Source organism: Zalophus californianus, chromosome 7 (assembly GCF_009762305.2).
Source record: "Zalophus californianus isolate mZalCal1 chromosome 7, mZalCal1.pri.v2, whole genome shotgun sequence".
Lineage (NCBI taxonomy): Eukaryota > Metazoa > Chordata > Mammalia > Carnivora > Otariidae > Zalophus > Zalophus californianus.
Window position 1 is genome coordinate 134,397,618 of NC_045601.1, and position 16,976 is coordinate 134,414,593.

Consider the following 16,976-nt stretch of genomic DNA (forward strand, 5'->3'; position numbering starts at 1 on the left):
CCCAAACAGCTAATGTTGGGCTAAAGTTTCCCTAGGCAGAACCTGACTCAGACTCTGTATCTGGTTCAGACTCCCCGCTCAACATAGAGTCTAACCAGAGTGCAAGAGGTTCTAGAATTTAGATGCCAGTTCATACAGAATGGGTGGTGTCAGGTGTCGGTAAGCAACAGTTCCGGTCACTTTAAGGTGCCGGGTCCATAGGGAATAATTGTGATCCTGGGGACATTAAAAGCCAGGGACTCTCTAGATGACTAAATGAGGCTTTTAAGAGACCCATCTTTGAAAGGCTTGGACAACGCATGACAGAGAACCAGGGGGGCATCACATAGGCCAGTGTTTCTCAAAACCGTACAGGACAAGATTTACAGCAGAAGAAACACCCGGAGTGCTTGTTCAAAGGCAAATTCCTAAACCCCACCCTCGACCTACTAAAGGAGAATTCTAGGCTAGTGGCCAGGAATCTGCATTTCAAACAAATGCCCTAAAGATTCTTGCCTATTCTGTTTTTTTTTTTTAAAGATTTTATTTATTTATTTGACACAAAGAGAGACAGCTAGAGAGGGAACACAAGCAGGGGGAGTGGGAGAGGGAGAAGCAGGCTTCCTGCTGAGCAGAGAGCCCGAAGCAGGGCTCCATCCCAGGACCCTGGGATCAGGACCCAAGCCAAAGGCAGACGCCCAATGACTGAGCCACCCAGGAGCCCCCCTTGCCTATTCTAAAGTGTAAGAACCTTACATATATTATCAATACTTCCTCATTTTGTTTCCTTAGACCTTGCTAGAAGTCTGGCTCGCTAATCTCTAATACTTAATTCATGCTAATGTATTAATGATTAATAATGGTTTTAAAACTCTTTCATAGAACTTTCATTTAAAAATAGATCCCTAGATCTTGGAGTGCCTTCTCCCAAAGGGATACATTTTCTTTTCTTTTCAAGAATGTTATTCTAATAGTAGAACTTTAACTATGTAGGCCAATTAACTACCTAAAAGAGCAGCAAATGATTTGTTGTCAACCTTGACCACAGATTTGAGAAATTAGGTATTTTATTAAGTGCTGTGGATAAATAACAGTTACTTTGGGGGATGTGAAGGCCACACCTGTTGGACTTTTAAAATTATGTCAACTATTATAAACATTTAAATTGTGCTTAAATAATATGCTATCACAGTATAAACCCGTTTACTAAACCAGCAAGATCAAATACTTTGGCTGTTTCTTTATTTAAAAATTGGGGTAAGAGAAGAAAACTTTTAGGCAGAGAAAGTAATTCCACCTTTTTGAGACTCTTCCTACCTATTCTTTAGCAGGAAAAACCCTTCAAGTAGCCAACGAATGGTGCTAGTTCTTGGACGAACAAGGTAGTTTTCTTAAGTCCTTGTGCCGGCTGTAAATATTGGACCTGTCCTTGGGCCACACACTTAGAAGTAAGAAGCTTCATCTCTTACCCTACCCCACCACACTCCCCACACCCATGTCCCCCAGAAAGACCATGGCTAAGAGACCAAGGGCTGAAGTATCATCTATGGAGGATCCTAATCTCAACTACCATCTTGCAAATGTATTTCTCAGTGCAAGTGGATGGGAGAATAGATCCACACAACTTTATCCCCGTGACTAGAAAAACAACTCAACATCAGGCCCTTATCGTCACCGATCAGTTTTATTTCCATATATCAAAGGTTTAATTTGCAAGGCAACCATATTACTTTGCTGGCGCTGCCATAACAGAGTACCAAAGACCGGGTGGCTTAAACGACAGAAATTTATTTCCCCCATGGTTCTGGAAGCTAGAAGTCCAAGACCAAGGTCAGCGGAGTTGGTTTTCTTCTGAAGCCTCTCTCGTTGGCTTGTAAGATGGCCGCCTTCTCTCCTTCCCCTCATGGTCTTCCCTCTTTGTGTGTGTCCGTCCAAATTCCCTCTTTTGTAAGGACCCCAGTCATATTGGATTAGGGCTCACCCCAATGACCTCATTTTAACTTAATGACCTCTTTAAAGACCCTGCTTCCAAACACAAACACATTCTGAGGTACTGAGGGGTAGGGCTTCAACAGTTAAATTCTTTAAAATTTTAGGGGGACACCATTCAGTCCATAACAGCAGCAGACAAATACCATTTGTCAGATGAATGTATCTATACTGGTCTTGAGTTTTAGATTCACCATATGAAAATGACTGGGCTTGTTACACGACTGAAGTATTTCAGTAATTTCTCCTTGCATCCTCCCTTCTTTGGGCATTTTGTAAGACAAGTGCTGGCTGGAAAGCAAAATGGAGATCTTTTAAATGCCACTTGTCAAGCAGTTTCACTTCCTCTGTAATTGCAAATGCTTGGTGGGAGCTGACCTATTTGAAAGAGCACTCCAGATGCACAGAGAATTATTTGTGAACAAAATGATAATTGGCACAGTGCCAAATTCCATTCATTTCTTCAAGAAGCAAATTCTCTACTATGGGATGGATACTTTGCTAGGTAAGTGCTAGGTACTTTGTAAGTGTAAGGAATGTGATGCTGATCATCCATGTCTCACACCTGGGGAAGTCTGGGAGCGCTGTGGGCATACTGGCGTGGCTGAGAACTCCCCAAGGATTGACTCTGTGGTAACTTCAGAAAGTCTAGCCTCCTTCCTCCTGGTTTCTCCTGCCTTCTACGTTGGGAGAATCCCGGGGGACCCAGTTGGGGTCCTAGGTTGCTTGAGAGTTATGGATTCCCCTACCAAATGGGACCCTAGTTTCATCTTCAAAAATATTGATCCACACAGTGTCCAAAGCATAAGCTGAAACTAATGTTTGTCGCCTCCCTACCTCCCCTCCTTCTCTCTCCCTCCCGCTCTCTCTCCCCTTCCCTCCCCCGTCCTTTTCTCCAGGTTCTGATAAGGATGTCGGTTTATATACTTAGAGTCTATGAGCACTGCATAAACCATGTCCAGAGTTTATGCACTAGGAATTTACTGCCGTACTAAAAATTTACAACAACATTAACCATGTTGTATAAAATTGGTAGGATCACAGATGACCAAGATTAATATTGTTGGGGACATAATCACAGAATGTTAGATTTGGAAGGGTCTTCAGGGCACATCTAGGTCAGTTCCTTTTTTCACAAATAAAACGAGGCCTAGCCAAGTGACTGGTCCAAGGTCACAAAAAGCTGAAACTAAACCTCAAGCCTTCAGATTCCCAGCATAATCTTGCCATTAAGCCATCCTATGTTAAATAATCACCCTGGTTTTATAGTTCTCCTCTTGGCATCTGTATTTATCTAGAATCACAAATGTCCCAAATTCTCTAGATACTAGATACCCTTTGGAAGCCCTTCCTCCCTTATGCACATGCACACGCAGACACACAAAAACACTGTCATTTTGTAATAACAAAGGCCAGATTCTGGTAATCCGTGTTCCTTTGCCTTTTCTCTGGATTTCCCTTATGGTCAGTCCTTCTCTTTTCCCACCCTGGCTGCTTTTCCTATGTGAGGACTGCTGGGCTTAAGGCAACAGAAGCTCTACATTGCTCACTCAGGAGACCTGCAAGGATGAGCAGAAGGGGTGTCCAGAGAAAGGGGAACATTGTAAGCACTTATTGGGTACCCTTTGGATGAATAAAAGAAGCAATAAATGAACAAACAGATGAAAGTTAGAAGGAGAAAAAAAAAAGGTGAGGGGGCTGATCTTCTGGGTCACCTATGAGCCTCTGGCCTGAGGGATGGGTAAGACAGGGTTTGGAGTTAAGGAATGGGGCCCTCCTCTGCAACCTGCTGTCAGGCTCAAGATCAGAGCGACTCCTGGCCGGCCCTCAGCTGAGTAGAGCCTAGAGGCCCTCCCCCACTTCTACCTGCAAATGTCTTACCACTTCTCTTGTCTTCCTTGACATTCCTTGCACAAGGGACCAAATCCTCAGTGCTTTGCACAAAATGCATGCTTTGAGGACAGGGTCTGTGTTTAATTTTGCATCCTTAATAAATGTCCAACAAATGTTTTTTTTTTTTTCAGTGGATGCTTGACAATTGAGAGGAAGACAAACATCTGGAAATGAATAATCCACTAAGTTTCAGTCACAGTGTAACTGCTGATGTCTAAATTTTTTTATGTTTTACTGTGTGTGTTTGTGCTCCCTGAAACTCCGACCCTCAACTTCCCAGCTAGGTGGACCCAACCCGGCTTCACCCGATTTTTCCATTAGCCATTTTCTTTTTTTTTTTTTTCTTAAGATTTTATTTATTTATTTGAGATAGAGAGCACAAGAGGGAAGAGGGTCAGAAGGAGAAGCAGACTCCCTGCTGAGCAGGGAGCCCGATGTGCGACTTGATCCCGGGACTCCAGGATCATGACCTGAGCCGAAGGCAGTCCGATTAACCAACTGAGCCACTCAGGCACCCTCCATTAGCCATTTTCATTGGGGCTTGAATACAGTTTCCTCTCCCTCTTTCCCTGCTCTGTGACTCAGTTTCCTCCTAATGTTTCCCTGTGGATTAATTAGTTGATCGCTCCTAAGATTCCCCCCCTCCCGCCCAAACACAGAGTACAGTATTATTATAAACAGTAACTTCTATTCTTAGAAACTGCAGGTTTCCCTGTCTTGGTTCCTTTACCAGAGTTTCGGAATCAGGGCCCTCTCTCTTTCAATAACACAAGACACAATCTAAACAGAATAGTAATGACAGTCCCAAAACTTCAAATTCTCCAAAGAACCAGGGACTTTCAGTGACTCGTGTAAACGAGGTACAGTATTATTATAAACAGTAACTTCTATTCTTAGAAACTGCAGGTTTTCCCTGTCTTGGTCCCTTTACCAGAGTTTTGGAATCAGGGCCCTCTCTCTTTCAATAACACAAGACACAATCTAAACAGAATAGTAATGACAGTCCCAAACTTCAAATTCTCCAAAGAACCAGGGACTTTCAGTGACTCGTGTAAACGAGGTCCACTGACAACCAGTAGATTTTAAAAACATCATCTTATTGTGTTGGGTTACGCTGTGGCATTTTAGTGAGGCTTGACAAATCAGACCATAACTGCAGGGACAGGAAGCAGTGAATAACAAAAGAACTAATGTGTCCTTGACATCACTCACTCTTAAGAAGGCTGTTTACTTCTGAGTTTACCTCCTAGTGTGTTTTAAAATACTCTTGCAAATCTCAGCCAGCCTAAAATAGCTGTTCTAGCTTCTTTCAATGGAAGCCCCCAACTTCTCAGCACACTGGCTCATAGTTATTTATAAACCTGATGTCAGTCAAAGATTATTTTTTTACATCCCTCCTCATTACTCCCTTCCCCCCACCTATGAAGACAGACCTATATAAAATTAGAAACTTCACATAAAGTACTCAGTCACTTAGGTAAGAATTATTGTCAGTCAGCAATCTTTATGAAACATAAAATTCATCATATTGGGTGAAGCATGTCTCCAACACTGTTCCATGGATACAAGCTACTTCTTTTTTTTTAATATTTGTTTTATTTTATTTATTTATTTGAGAGAGTGTGCATCCAAGCATGAGGGTGGGGGTGCAAAGGGAGAGGGAGAGAGAATCTTAAGCAGACTCTGCCCTGAGTGTGGAGCCCCACGTGAGGCTCGGTCCCACTGCCCTGAGATCATGACCCAAACTGAAATCAAGAGTCGGATGCTTAACCAGCTGAGCCCCCCAGGCACCCCCACAAACTCTTTCTTTAAAAAAAAAAAAAGGCCTCTGTGGCCAAATACGTTTGGAAAACTGTATGCCTTTTTGAGATTGAAAAAAATCCTACGTTAATCAAGTTATCTTTGTGTGAGCTAGCAATTTCCACATCTATTTTGTCAAAGCATCCCTTTCTTTCCAGCCATATTTAGTAACATTTCATGGAATGATGTGTCTTGGATCACATTTTAGAAAACCAGGGAGGTAGCCCACACAAGGGATGTGGAGCCAGGAGCACCGGATTTGACTCCTGGCTCTGTCACCTTACTCTGTGTATGACCTTGAGCAAATCACAACCTCTTTATATGTACTTTCACATTGGAAGAGTGAGGATGATAAATACTGATCTTGATCCGGGTTGTTTTATGGATTAAATGATGTTATTATGACCGTGCTTTAAAGACTATAAAAAGGTATCATTAGCGATCACAGAGAAATATAAGATTATATTTAAAAATTAATACTGTACAGGTATAAAGAAAGTTGCCCCAGCAGTTCTTACTCAACATTGTCTACTTAAGTCTACTTAGAGGCCATCGCTGAGGGGAGCGAGGAAGTCCAGTACAAAGGTCAAAAGGAAGATTAGAGCATGCTGGATCCAGAAATGTCTTTGGTGATAATTGAGTTTTAACCCTCTCATTTTATAGCAGATGAAGCTGAGATCCAGAGTGGTCAAAAGAATGGCTTAAGGTCACTCAAAAAGTTAATATTGGAAACATCTGATTCTCATCCAGAGATTAGACTCATTGCCAAGGGCTGTCTCACTCTGAGACAAATCACCACCCCATGAAATTTTCAATCTAATTAGGAGACACAAGATATGCAAATGACGTCATCAGAAAACAAGACAACATGGAACAAAATTTTAAAGCTCAAAAAATGTGGCTGATGGTAACCATGCGAGGGGATGGGTATGTTAATTAGCTTGACTGTAGTAGTCATTTCAAAATGATACGCACATCAAAATATCACACCTTAAATATATACAGTTTTTAGTAAAAAAAATGTGTCTGGGGCTCCAGGGTGGGTCAGTCAGTTAAGGGTCTGACTTTTGATTTCCGCTTGGGGCTGTGAATTCGGGGTCTTGGGATCTAGCCCTGCAGGCGGCTGGCTCTGCGCTTAGCAGGGAGTCTGCTGGAGATTCTCTCTCCTCTCCTTCTCCCTCCGCGCTCTCTCTCTCTCAAATAAATAAATCTTTTTTAAGATTTTATTTATTTATTTGAGAGAGAGAGAGAATGAGAGATAGAAAGCACAAGAGGGAAGAGGGTCAGAGGGAGAAAGCAGACTCCCTGCTGAGCAGGAAGCCCGATGTGGACTCGATCCCGGGACTCCAGGATCATGACCTGAGCCGAAGGCAGTCGCTTCACACACTGAGCCACCCAGGTGCCCTAAATAAATAAATCTTAAAAAAAAAAAATGTGGTTGAAGTAACAGGGACAATGAGAATGCAGGAATGAGTAAGCTAAACATCCAGGCTGAATTGGAGATTGGACTGGAGCTGGGAAGAATGTACAACACCACGTTGGATTTGGATACCTCAAGAGGAGAAAAATAGTAGTGTTCCAGAATGGAATTGGAAATGATAGTAAGACCAAATGGCTGGCAGTAGTCTAAATAAGTGGGCATTACAGTTTTGGTGAAATAGTCAACAGTAAACATTTATTGGACGCTTCCAAATTCTATGAAGTCTCTGGAGCTTTGAGGAGGATATGAGAAGTAGATAAGATGGTCTCTGACTTTGGAAAGCTTATTTTTTATTTGGAGAGAAGAGATGGGAACATAAGACTAAACTGCAGAATGTGAGCAAGTAAGTATACAGTATAAAGGGGTGAAATATGTACTGTTAGGGAAGGATTTCTGGAGATGAGTTTTGTTGTTTCTTGGAAAACTATGCATGTGATTGTTTTTGGAAGCATTTGGGATAACCTGTGTCATCCCCTGAATTAAGAGGGAAATTTCAATATGCATATAATATAGGTCTATGGATTACTGCTGTGTACTTGGTCTTTATTAACTTACAATCCTTTTCCTGTCTTCTCTTTCTTTTTTTTAATATTTTATTTATTTATTTGACAGAAAGAGAACACAAGGAGGGGAGCGCAGGCAGAGGGGGAGGGAGGGGCAGGCTCCCCGATGCGGGACTCAGTCCCAGGACCCTGGGATCATGACCTGAGCTGAAGGCAGATGCTTAACCAACTGAGCCACCCAGGGGCCCTCCCTGTCATTTATTGTAAACCAGACGGTGGACTAGAATGCCTATGTAAATATGATCACCTGTCCAGATTTGAACCCAGAATAGTAAGTACCTGCTCTTATTTGTGTCTGAGGATTTGCTACCTCTTCCTCTTTCACCTCCTTCACATTCCCATTCTTCCCAGAGTAGCTAATCTAGGTATAAAAGAGCATAAAATGTAAGATTAAGGAATCATTTTAGGCTCTACCCTGTTAGTCACCATTCCCTCCAGCTAACCAGTTCCCAAGTCCTTTGGGACTTTTGACATTCTAAATATTTCTCAACCTGTTCTCTGCTCTCTATGGGCATTTTCCTCTGTCGCCGGGTCAGATCATAACCATTTCTCACCTCATTTATGCAGTAACATTACAACTGGTTTTTAGGTCTGCCTGCCTCCAATCTCTTTTCTCCAATCCTTAATTTCATCTCTCTTACAGGTAGAACTACTTTCCAAAAACGCAAATCTGCTTATACCTCTAGTGAAAATCCTTCTAAGGTTCCATTTAGCCTCTGGGCAAAGTCCAAACTCTTTGCCTGGCACACAGAACCTTTCTGGTCCTGGCTCCTGCTTACCTCTCAGTATCTCATCTCTAGTCACTCCCAAAACAAAAATTGGGTCCTTATCCATAAAGTCGGTATGTTTTTGAGTTTCTCAATAATTTTTTTTTCCATGCTAGAGAGTTGCTTGGCTTCCTTCAAACTGCTGAACCCCTACTTATCCTTTAAAACTCCCGCGTTCCTGGTTACCTCTGTTATGAATTCCCTTTAGCAAGTTTTTCCCTGTTGCTATAGCAGGGACTTCAGCACTTTTTAGAGGTATCACAATCGACTGTTAAGTCGGCCATTGTAGTCAGCTGTGTGTTTCTTCACAAAGGACTTTAAAGGCTTCTCTGTCTTTTTTTTTTAAGATTTTATTTATTTATTCATGAGAGACAGAGGAGGAGGAGGAGGAGGAGAGAGAGAGAGAGAGAGAGAGAGAGAGAGAAGCAGAGGGAGAAGCAGGCTCCCAAGGAGCAGGGAGCCCAATGTGGGACTCGATCCCAGGACCCTGGGATCATGACCTGAGCCAAAGGCAGACGCTTAACCATCTGAGCCACCCAGGTGCCCTTCTCTCTGTGTCTTCAGGGATGAGGACAGGGATGGCAGGTCCCCTAGAAGCAATGCACCTGGTGAGGTCTTCCCTCCATTCTGCCCCTCCCTACTGCCCTCACTTGAAGGCATCAAGAGAAGTGCTACGAGGAGTTAAAATCATCAGGAGAAAGAAGAGTGAATTAGATTTAAAGAAAACAAAAAAGAGGAGGAAAAAGAAAGGCAAGGTAGTAATATATGACTTTGCCAAGGCAGCAGGGAAAGGATGTCCATCAGGAGACAGTGCCTTCTGCAACAGGAAAGGCTTTAAATCCCCAAAAAGGCCCATCTATTTTCCTTTTCAGGCAAAACAACACGAATGTTATCCAAATCTTTTGGAAATGAGCAAATTCCTTCCTTTCCCCTGCCCTCAAGCCTCAACTAGGCGAAGGGTTTTTAGTTTATGTGTGTGGTGACCTGAAGTTGGTAGCCCAGCAGGGGAGTTCCCAGGCCTGGGACAGAGAAGCCAGGCCTCAGGGCTAGCTCAGGGAACCAAGAAGAAACCCACCTTTGTTCTTTAATATTTTGCCGGGGGATGACAGATCTGACATTAAACCTCCAGAAAACTGGTTAAAATCCTAACACTGTGGAGGAGTGCAGACCTCCGGTATACAGGTAGGTCCTAATGATCAGAAAATCTTTTGAAAACACCTCGTTGTAACCTAACCATAAAGTCACTTGGGTGGCCAATCCTGAAAAGTGGAGTCTGTTCTGTAGAGTCCTTCCCGGCAAATGGCACCGGCAAACAAGTTTTGCAATATCGAGGCACAGAAGGCCATTTATTTTTCTGATTGTGCAATGAATAAAAGACAAAATTGTTCCTTTTTCGAAGGCATTCAGATTTTTTAAAAAGGTAGAGTAATAATTAAAAAGCCCTTTGAAAAAGGCATTTTCTTTCCTTTACCGAAAGCTTCCTATTACCGTGGCTGGTTCTTAGCTAGGTTGTTATGACATAATCCTCCCCGTAAGGTCTGGTCATCCCGACTCTCTGGACGAGGCCAAGGACAAGCTCCGAGAAGGCACCGGCTGCCTTTCAGGAAGGGCTAAGGTTTGATTTGAATCCAGGTCTCTAACCACCAGTTTCGGAGAACTTGCTAGACCACGGTTACCTCCCGAAACAGTGCTGCCAATAAAAATCTAACCGATTGTGCTACCCGAGTAGTTCTCCTTTCAAGGGAAGGAGGGTCCACGGCATGGGACGGGGAATAAGACGTACAGCAGTGAGCAGGAGGCAGTGTGAGCGACCCCACTTTTCATTTACCCAGAGGGGAGCCTGAGAGAAGATAATTTAAAACATTACTTCTCCGCAGCCACAGTTAAAACAAGGAAATTTATGATGCAGAATGGCTGCGTAAGACTTGACGAAGTTAAGAAGGCGAAGAAGGCCCGAGGAGTCTGAGCCGGGCCTTGCTCCTTCCTTCCCGTCAGCGATTAAATAACCATGACAGGGGGCAGAGGCAGGTAGAAGGCGGCTCCCTCGTGGCCCGCGCGGGGCATCTTCCCGGCACTCGGCGTTCCAGATGCTTCCCTGCCGTTCGCAAGGCCGTGCGGCTCGGTCTCCCGTATTCCACTCATTTTGCAGCTCCGCGTGTTAGCCTCGCTCGCCCGCGGGCACCCCCGGCGCCAGGCACCACTCCGCGGGCAGAGCTCGAGCTGGACGTCCCCGGGCGGGTTTATCTCTCCGCCGGAGGCGGCCGCCCGAGGTGCCCTTGCCGGCCACCCCCGACGTCCGGCTCGGCCGGCGGGCCGCGTGCCGCGCCAGGAGGTGGCCTTCCAGCGCGTGCGGCTGCGGGGCGCCGGCCGAGGTGACCTCAGCCTACCCCGGGCCCGGCCGCAGCACGCCGTGTGCGAAGACGCGAGGCGGTGTCCTGAGCTGACACCGGCTGCGCGGCACAAGCAGCAGGCGCCGCCGATCAACTAGTTCGCACCGAGGATTCCTCTTGGTGCGTGGCCCAGTTCTCCTTAGGACTGGCTCCAACCCCTCGCCGACACCGCCCCCCGCGCCGCCACGCTCCGAGGCCTTCCCCCAGGAAGCCTCGCGTCCCTCCCCCGCCGCTCGGCTCGGGCCGGCGCGCGCGCGATTCCTCGATTCCACAGGCGGTTCGCGCCGCGGGTGGGGGCGGGGCGCCGCCGGGGGAGGGGGGCCGGGGCCCGGGGGCGGGGGCGGGCCGGCGTGGGGAGTTCCTCGCTCGCGGACCACACGCTCTGCGGGCCAATCCCAAGCCAGCCTCTAGCAGTGTCACACGCGGGACACATCCAAGCGTTTGTTGGCAGGGCCGGTGAGGGGGGAGGGGGCGAGGAGGAGGGAGGGGAGTTGAGTGACAGGCTTTGCGGGGCAGGCTGGGAATTGTAGTTCCCAGCTCCCGTGGCCATAGCCATTTTGTAGTCGGGGGACTACAACTTCCAGAAGATCAAGGGGACCATTCTAAGGTGCCCCGGGAATAGGCGGCTCTCCCCGGGGCCGGGCGTCTTGGGGCACTGGTATCCAGCAGCCCGGCTGCAGGTAGACGCGAGGGGCGGGGGTGGGGGCTGGCGTGTGGCGGCTGTGGGGTGAGCGGCAAGCTGGGGAAAGGGGGTGAGGTGGAGCGACCGAGCGTGCCATGCATTGGGCTAGGGAGCCTCTCTCAATTCCACTCCTAGGCTCGGCGTGGGAGCGATGCCTGAGGGTTTGCCCGGGAAGGGTTCGTCGAAGCTTCTCGGGTGTCTAGTCGATGGGGCTGCGGGGGTCCTCCGGACTGGGCCGGGGTCGGTCTGCGCCGGAGTAGGCGGGCGCCTGGTGGCTCAGCTGTGGGAGTTTTCGGCTAGCGTCCGTCGGGGAATTACCCGAGGAGCCCTAACTTGTATAAAAGCAGAGTCCATTTAAAGTTGGGCTGGATAGCCTCTCTCTCATTGGTTAGGGGGCTTGGAAAAAAGAGACTCGGCGAGCCCTCGCTGTGGTGCTGCCGCCGCCGCCGCCGCCGCTGGAGTTGACTCTTCTGCTCGCGCTGCTGCTGCAGCACAAACGTGACTTCCAACATTTTTTATTTATCTTTCCCTTTTCTTTTCCAAGATGTAACTACAGATCAGACACTAAGGACCTTCACGTTTCGCTGATGTATTTTTTGGAGGAAAAAGGGGGGGAGTGAAGGGCGTCGGTTTTTTTTTTGTGTGTGTGTGTTTCGGGGGAAATTTTCCATTATGAGTGTTTTACTAAAGTGAATTTTTTTTGTTGTTGTTGTTTGCTTCGTTCGTCTTTGGCTCTTTTTTTTTTTTTTCCTTCCCAATTTCGGATTTATTTCAAGGCGAATCGGGCTTTGGGGGAAGAGGAAGAAAAGTCGGATTACAAGATCAACCACCACCAACAACAATAAAAACCACCAGGATATTTTTTTGCAAATTTCTGACGGCTTTAAATTCATGAAGCAATTGTCCCCTTTTGCAATCAGCATTTGGATCTCAGAATGAGCAAGGAAAGACCCAAGAGGAATATCATTCAGAAGAAATACGTAAGTGCTCTTAACAACACATCCTTTGACTTGCAGTTTTAAGCAATGGCTGTGAATGTCAAGTTTATAGATAATTCTGCAGCTGAAGGGTTTTAAACACAGCGTCCGATAAGGCTGTTTCTTTCTTTTCTGAAAGAGGGCTTTTCAGGCAAAGTCGTGTCTGCCTAGTTTGGATGAAAAAACAGATTGGTGTAGCGATACCTCAAGTGAATAAATTGACCTCGAATGACACAACCATAATCTAGTTTTAGATGAAAGGCTAGGGATTTTGGTGGAGCTTGGGGGGGGGGGGGGGGCTGCGGTAATGTAACTAAACTGCATTCTCGGGCGGATTTGGCCCCATATTGCACTTTGCATGCAAATGAGCTTGTGTTATTATTATTAATGTTATTTGGAAAATCGTGTAACGCGTGTGTGTTGGAAGCCCTTTAAGTTGCAATCGAGGGTCCGATTATGGCGATCTTGTTCCCTGCACTGGCATATCAAATTTAATGTATGTGGTCGTTTTGGCTTATTTGGTTCGCAACGTAAATCAGTTGGGAATCATGTTACAGCGAATGCATTTGTTGGGATTGACTTTAATAATGGGACTGGTTTTGTTTAAAAATTCATGGTTTCCAGTTTTAGGGAGAAAAGACATACAATATAGCTAATGTTTTTAAGTAGGTACGTGAATACATGTGTAAGTGACTACAAATAAATTCTCCCTGTTAAGTGGGCTTCTGAAATTGGGTGATTATTCAGAGATTTAAATGGCTTGGAATAGTTAAATTTGTTTTGTGCATAGTACAGCTACGTTTTGATTGGCATGGGGAGTGTTTTTGTTTTGTGTATGGCTTTTTTTTTTTTAAGTTTGGGGGGAGGGAGGGTAGAGGGGGACGGAGGATTAACCAAATATGCACTCGAGTGATCGGTGATTAGCTGCATGCTTTAAATCAGAGAACCCATTTTTTTTTTAAAAGCCCAAATGAACATACACTAGGAATAATGCAACGTTATAAGAAAGTTTAACTCGAGTCGACAAATTGGTGTTAATATTTTCCCTTTTTGAGCAATGTGATGTGTGTAATGGGAGATGACCTTCGGGGCACTGGTTTTTGTAAAAAAATACATTTAATGAAAAACCCGAATGCCTCTTCTAGAGGGCTGATTCTAATCTAGGCACGTAAACTTCAACTATGAAAGAAATGCAAGGTTAAATAATCAAGCTCAACTTAAAAAAGCTGTTCCCTGAAGAATTTAAGAATTAAAATACATCCGCATTGCAGAGGGCTGGGTAGAATGCAAAGGACTAGTTTAAACTCGGGCTGTAGAAACTGCATGGAGACAACCTTGCCTTGGAGCGTGGACGCCTTCCCGGGGCACGTCCGATCCGGGTGCAGCCACAAAGCAAATGGGGTAGAACTTGGACAAGAACCGCCTCCGCCGCCCCCACCCCTTCTCCCGACCCCCATCCCAGACCCCGCTAAGTTGGAGAGCGGTGTGGGGTGGGATTTTTTTGTTGCTGGCGGTCAGTGGATTGTGTCGAGTCGGGGCGTCCGGCCGCAAGCCCCGTGGCTGGCGGCGGCCGCGGGAGGCAGAGCACGAGTTGACGCCGGGGGAGCGGAGCGGAGCCCGTGTTCCCGACGTGCTCGAGCCGGCAGCCGAGGGGAGGGCGCGCGGGGGTCGCGGCGGGCTGGGCCGGGGCCGGGCGGGCGCGCGCGCGCGCGGCCTGTAGGGGGCGGGCTGCCGGCTCCGGCGCCGGGCTCCGGGCTGCTCGGGCTGCGGCTCCGGCTCGGGGCTGGCCGGCCAGCCGGCTGGCGGGTGGGTGGGGCGCGGGGGCGGTGCGGCCTGCTGGGCCCGGGGGAAGGGAGGGGAGGGGGCGGTGCGGTGCGCCATGGGGGGGGGCGGGGCGTGCCGGGGTGGGGGCGGTGCGGCGCACAGCTGCAGCGGGCGCCCCCCGCCGCGCGCACGGCCGAGCATGGCGGCGGCGGCCCGGCCGGCCGGCTCCCCGCGGCCCTGCCCGCCGGCTCCAGTGCCGTCTCGAGAGCAACAGGTTAAGCCGGCGAGACGTCAGCGCGCCCCCTCCCCGCCCCCCGGTTCTCCCCCCAGCCTCGCGCCGGCCTTCCCCCCCTTCCTCCCTCTGCCGCCCCCTCCCCCGCTCCGGGTTCCCGGACGCTCCCGGCCGCGTTCTGTTGTCATTGTGACGTCACAAAGGGACGGGCCCGGGTGGAACCTTCTCCTCCTACTCCGTGACGTCAAAAGTCGGGCGGGAGGTTCCACGCGGCGGGGCGGCCGGGGGAGGAGGGAGAGAGCGGAGGCGGGGGCCGCGGCGGAGCTGGGCTGCGGCGTGGGAGGAGGAAGAGGAGGAGGAGGATGCGATCGGCCTCCGCCTTCCGCCCCGAAACGCTGCGCTTCCCTGCAGGTGAGCGCCTGGGAGCCTTTGGTCCCCCAACGAGGGCTGCCGACCTAGCTCCGGTTCCATTCAGGGGTGGGGAGCCGGGAGGAGACGCCTCCTTTCTGCAGAAATGTGTTTCGCCTCTTCTGTTTCTAGGTCGGCTGACGGTGTGGCATTACTACGGTGGTCGCTGTGATCGCTCAGCAGCGCTTTTGAAAAAGCAAGGAAACTTTATTCAGGGAACGCTTTGCTTTGTAGGAGGACTGTGTTGTGGATTTGGCCACCTCGTCACTTGAAGTCGTGTTTGGGGTGCCTTTGGGGGATGTGACGGGATGCCTTCCTGGGTGATGCTGCTCAGCAGCAACTGTTGCTCTTTCTGGGAGCCCTGTAATACCGTGGGAGGGGGTGGCGCGCCTCCTTCGCTGTGCCAGCTCTGTGCTTTATCTTTTGGGGCGGGGGGGACCAGGCAAGACTCGTCTTTGATACGTGTTTTTGGAAGAGCACGGGACAACTAAGTCTCAGGGTACTCTGCGCTTAGTACTTCCGGACGGTAGAACAGGAGGCTTTCAGTCTGAGTCTGTTTAGTCGTCTGTAAAATGGAAAAGGTAACACCTGCCTTTGCCTCTCACTTTTATCTGGAAGGATCCTGTGCGGGAACGATGTAAAACAGAGTATGCTGCTCTTTGTGTCAGGGGGTGTTATTCCTTGAGCTGGTGGAAGGCAGCACATTTCCTACAGTTGGTCTCAGAAGCCTAAGATGCCTGCTGAGTTGCCGTTCAGTTTATTGCCTCCGCAAAGCAGAGTTGGGGGGTGGGATTGTCGATGGCAGGCTTTGGGAGAAATGATGGTTGTATTTTGTATTAAATGGTATCCTTGAGAAACTCATAAATTGTAATGTAATCCCGTCTTAATTGTGTTGGGCACGACTCCCACCACAATACCTTGAATCACTGAAAACATTTGCTTTCAAAGCCCCAATCCCCTTGGACAATAAAAACAGTTACATGTCTCTGCTCCATGATGTTTTCTGCCATTTCCATCACTCCACTGGATGGGTTATTTCTAGGGAGAGTAACGAGGATGATATCGAGGCTTCAACACCATTTGATCTTTGAGGCTTTATAGTTATAGCAGGTAGGAGTTTGAAATTAAAAAAAAAAAAAAAAATCTCTGCCACACAAAGATCCGAGTCATGTGCTGAGCACAAAAACAAATTACCAGTTTGATTTCTAGGACAGCTCAGGCAGAATTTGTACCACTAGGCTGTCAGGTTTTAAGTATCTAATTTTCTGATGTAAAAGTTGCAGTATGATTAAACAAAACTGGGAAAAGATCACATTACAAGGTTCAAAAACAGGATTTCCTATAATTACAATTACATAAAATTATAAAGAAAAAAGGAGAAGTATACCAAAATATAGTGGTAGGATTTACGAGCTCCCCCCCCCCCCCTTTTATACCATTGGGTTATTTCACAGTTCTGAGGGGAAAAAAAAAAACCTTGTACTTGTCATTTAATTGCTATGTTTTTTCTTTCCTTTGCTGTTTACATGGCTTGCTTTCTGCCTCTGTCTAGTAGTGGAAAACTTTATTCTTTGTTACGTAAATGTATATGGCAGGGGCATTTGAGCGGCTTTTACTATATGCAGAGATTATGGAAGTTAGACTATCAAGAGTCCAAAGTGTGTCGTATAAATTTAAAAGGAAAAAGAAGTTGTGTCCCCAAATAATCCGACTTACTGTTGCCTGCATGATTATCACTTCATGGTAGACAAGTAGCTGACTTGTGTGTCTTCCACAGTCATTGGCCCACATAGCCACCTGGAATTAATTGGTATTCAGATGGTGTAATGGCTGTGTCTTTTCTCATAGTAGGTCACACCACTTCCTGTTGCTGAGCTGGGGGCTATTGACTCACTTCCAAGTGCCTTGGAAATAACTCCAGTGTTTAATATATACCTTGCTCCAAAGGTTATTTAAACTTCTCTTCAGAAAGAAAATCTTTTGTTGGAATATATAACTGGTATCTGTTACGTTCAAAATGGGAACTATCTTCCTCCTTTCAAAGATGACACA

At 47.2% G+C, this 16,976-nt stretch overlaps 1 protein-coding gene across 2 annotated transcripts in view; it reads left to right on the plus strand.

Annotated features, from left to right (window-relative positions):
- The first annotated feature begins 14,514 nt into the window (after positions 1 to 14,514).
- The window catches only part of JARID2 (jumonji and AT-rich interaction domain containing 2), a 246,434-nt gene continuing 243,972 nt past the window's right edge, over positions 14,515 to 16,976 (plus strand). The window contains exon 1 of one of the 2 annotated variants that reach the window (XM_035728499.1): positions 14,515 to 14,927. The gene's annotated coding sequence lies outside the window, so the exon portion shown is untranslated. The remainder of the gene's footprint in view (positions 14,928 to 16,976) is intronic. The other variant, XM_035728498.1, reaches the window with a different exon arrangement.